Below are 4,202 nucleotides of genomic sequence, written 5' to 3'. Positions count from 1 at the left end.
GGTGAAATTGACAGATTGGAACAGATTGGATACGGGGGACTGAGTGAGAAGCTGAGGAGAACACCTGGGTTGTGAGCCAGGGCACTGGGAGAACAGTAGTGCTCACCGCAGCAACAGAGAAGTTTGGAAAGGGAGATGATTTGTGGGGAAAGAATGAGTTATGTTGTAGACATGTAGAGTTCATGATGTGTGTGAAATCCAGTTTGAGGTGTCTCGGGCATTTGGAGGCGTGATACTATGATGCAGGAGAGAGGTTAGGGCTGGATAAGTGGATTTGAGGATCATCTGCATAAAGATGATAATTGAATTCTTGGGAGCTGATGAGAACACCAAGCAAAGTAGTACTGAGGGAGAACAGAAAGGGCCTAGGACAGAGCCCTATGGCATACCTATATTAGTGGGCACGACCTAGGTGAAGATCCAGCAAAGAAGGGTGACAAAGAGGAGTCAGGTAGGAGAGCCAGAGAGAGTAGTGTCCTGAGAACCTAGAGAAGAGAATAAAGAGGTTGAACGGCAGTGTCAGGCTGAAGACGGTCAGAAAGAATTAGGATCAGGAAAGGGCCGTTGGATCTGGCAATTAAGATACTCGTGGAGAGAGTATCTTGGAGAGAGTGCTTTTGGTGAATACTGAGGACAGAAACCAGATTGTAAGGGATTGAGAAGAGGAGAGAAGAAAAAGTGCAGGTACCTATTTCAGGTGGCTTTTTTTTTTTTTTGAGGAATGTAACCACAAAAGGCAGAAGAGACAAGGGATGATAGTGGGAATGGAAGGATCAAGTGAAGGTTTTTTTTAAAGATGGGGAGATGCGGACATGTTTGGAAACTGTAGGGAAGCAGCCAGTAGACAGTTCCGCTCTTCTGCTCCTTTTACTTATTTCTTGATGCCTTTTTCTTCTCATAGAGGCCATGCCTTGCAGGTCTATGCTTTGGATTTTTCTTTTTTTGCATAGTGAAGAGGCTCATAAATCATGCCAAACCCTGTTATTTTGCTACTACCAAAATGGGTTCTGAATCCAAAGACAAACATGACATCTAGAGTTATCTTATACATCTTGGCCAGTTTTCCCAGATTTCTGTCCTGGGCACTGTGGCCTTTCCAGGATGGAAGACATCTATAACCATCTGTTTATGTTGAAGAAGTCTGTTATGTTCTTCCTGGTTCTGATGGTTCCACTGTCATTCATGGGGGTGGCTGGGTTCAAAGCAGAGGACAAACCTTTGCTTTGTCCTTTCTGTCCAGTTGTAAGGCTGTAGAGCAGTTAGCCACACTCCACTCGGGCAGTGACCATGGCTGTGAAACCTGCACACCTGTCTGTGGCCACATCGTCCCCTTGGGGCCAAGAGCTGTATTACATTTTCTTGGCTGTGCCAGAGAACTGCAGAATACTTGGTCCACTTGCCAGGCATCTCAAAGGTGGCACGTTGTAGGTGAGGAACACTGCCTGCAATGGCGAAGGCACCAGGAGGACTAAAGAGCATCCATCAGCAACTCTGCTGCTCTGAACTCCGAGGAACATGACCCTCTGTTCAGGGACTCGATTGCTTGAAATGTCATCGTCATGTTGTTGAACTCAACTTTGGATACTCAGTACCCTTCTGGGAGAGAGGAGCATTGAACTCTTCCCAACACTTGTTACAGGGGCTGGATCTAGATTCCAACTAACTTTCCATTTTCTGTCTGTAGCTCTGATGGGTTTGGGTAGCACAGTGGTGCCCCCATGCCAGGTTTTCTCTGTTGGCACCCCCTTTTCCAACCATGTCACATTGCCCCATTAGATTGTAAGCTCCTTTAGGACAGGGTCTGTTATATCCTCAGCCCTCAGCACAGTGCCTGGCCCGTAACAGGTGCTTAATCAATGTTTATTGAATTGCATGTTGGAGAGGTAAGCAATATCAGAGAAGGCCTAAAATTGTAAGATGGGGAGTTCATGTTTTCTCCTAGAAGTAAAATGGAAACAAAGATTTGTCAGTAGGGGAACGGTAGAGTCAGACTTGCACCTATGAAAGATTACTTCATCAGCTTTGTGCACGATGAATTGGAGACGGATGAAATAGAAACAGCAGTTGGGGGCTATTAAAATAGTCCAGGCAAAGGCCTGAATTTGACCCTTGTGAGTTAAGAGATGGAGAGGGCAGAGCCAAGATGGCAGAATAAAGTGAATGTTTTCACTGAGCTCTCCCCACATTTCTCTTTAAGCTATTTTAAGAAGTGCATCACATCAGATGCTAAGAAGGATGACCAGCAAACGTTGACAGTGAGTCATTTTTCCAGCTCAGTGCAGCTTACAGGCAATAAGCATCTGGTTGGGAGCATCAAAGCAGTACCAGTGGTGGGCTGTGGAGGCAGTGGTGGTAGCGGCAGTAGCAGTACCAGGAGCACTCAGCACCTCAGAGTTTGAATACCTAGTCAGAAAGAGATCACAGGGGAACTCTATGCTAACCCTGGCACAGGACAGACACCATTTGGCAACTCCAGTACCTATCACCCAGTTCTGGGTTGCACTTTCAGGGTAGAGAGGCATTCCTGTGCTCACAAGGGAGCAAGGGCCCTACCTGGGTATGGTCACAGTTCCAGGGTAGAGAGAAGTTGAGGCTGAGGAAGCAGGGGCCCCATCTGTGAAATAACCAGAGCACAGACCAGTAGGGCAGTAGCTAGAACTTTCCCCGGATCACACCACCTTGGAAGCACTGAATATTTGCAAGACTTAGACCTAGCTGTGAAAACAAAAGGACATAAAAGCCTGAAGCTTAGACCAGTCACCCAAGGTAAAAGGAGTCCAACTCTAACATAAAGTCCAAAGTCAAGAAATAGGCTGGGAAAATGAGCAAACAACAACAAAGAACCTGAATGTAAAAAGCCATTATGGTGACAGAGAAGCTCAAGACACCTCGAGAAGATAATGACTTGAAAACATCTACAAGCGAAGCCTCAAAGAAAAATGCAGATTGGATATAAGCTGAACAAGAATTTTTTTCAGCATTCTTTTTTTCCTAAGATTTTGAGTTTTAATTTTTCTCCCTCCCCCCTCCCCCCTCCCCAAGATAGCAAACAACCTGATAGTAGGTCACATATGTGCAAGCATATAAATATATTTTCATATTACTCATGTTGTGATAGAAGAAACAGAACAAAAGGGAAAAGCCACCAAAAAAAAAAAAAAAAAAGAAAATAGTCTGCTTCGATCTGCATTCAGATTCCATAGTTCTTTCTCTGGATGTGGATAGCATTTTCCATTATGAATCTTTTGGAATTGTCCTGGATCATTGTATTGCTAAGAAGAGCAAATCATAGTTGATCATCGCACAATGTTGCTGTTACTGTGTGCAATTGAACAAGAGTTTCTAGAACTAAAGAGATTTTTAAAATAAAGTTAAAAAAGATTAAAAAATTAAAAAGAGCCATAGAGGAAAATTTGAGGAAAGAAATAGAAAAATTCAAGAAAATTATGAAAAGAGAATTAATAACTTGGTAAAAGAGACACAAAAATACTGAATAACTCCTTAAAATTCAGAATTGGCCACATGGCAAGATATGAAATCTCACTAAAGAAAATAATTCCTTAAAAGTTAGAATTTGTCAAGTGGGAGCTGATGATTCCATGACATTTGACATCAAGAAACAATAAAACAAAGTCAAAAGACAAAAAAAAAAAAGTAAAATATCTGAGAAAAAAACAACTGACCTGAAAAGTAGTTTGAAGAATGATAATTTAAGAATTATCGGACTACCTGAAAGCCATGAATTTAAAAAAGAACTTAGACATCAAATTTCAAGAAATTATAGGGGAAAATTCCCCTGAAAACTTAGAGCCAGAGGGTAAAATAGAAGTGGAAAGAATCCAGTGATCACCTCCCACAAGATATTCCAAAGTGAAACTCCCAGGAATATTATAGCCAAATTCCAGTGCTCCCAGATCAAGAAGAAAAAATACTGCCAGAAACTTGAAACAAACAATTCAAATGTCATGGAGCCATAGTCAGGATCACACAAGACTTAGCAGGTAACCACTTTCAAGGAGTAGAGGGCTCGGAATGTTATTCCAAAAGGCAAAGTGCTAGGATGACAATCAAGAATAGCTTATGCAGAGGCAGCTAGGTGGCACAGTGGATAGAGCACCAGCCCTAAAGTCAAGAGGACCTGAGTTCAAATCCAGCCTCACACACATGACACTTACTAGCTGTGTGACTCTGGGCAAGTCACT

The sequence above is a fragment of the Vombatus ursinus genome, unplaced genomic scaffold (assembly GCF_900497805.2).
Source record: "Vombatus ursinus unplaced genomic scaffold, bare-nosed wombat genome assembly UNPS02015012.1, whole genome shotgun sequence".
Lineage (NCBI taxonomy): Eukaryota > Metazoa > Chordata > Mammalia > Diprotodontia > Vombatidae > Vombatus > Vombatus ursinus.
The sequence above is the reverse complement of the archived record's forward strand: the minus strand, read 5'-3'. Positions refer to the sequence as shown.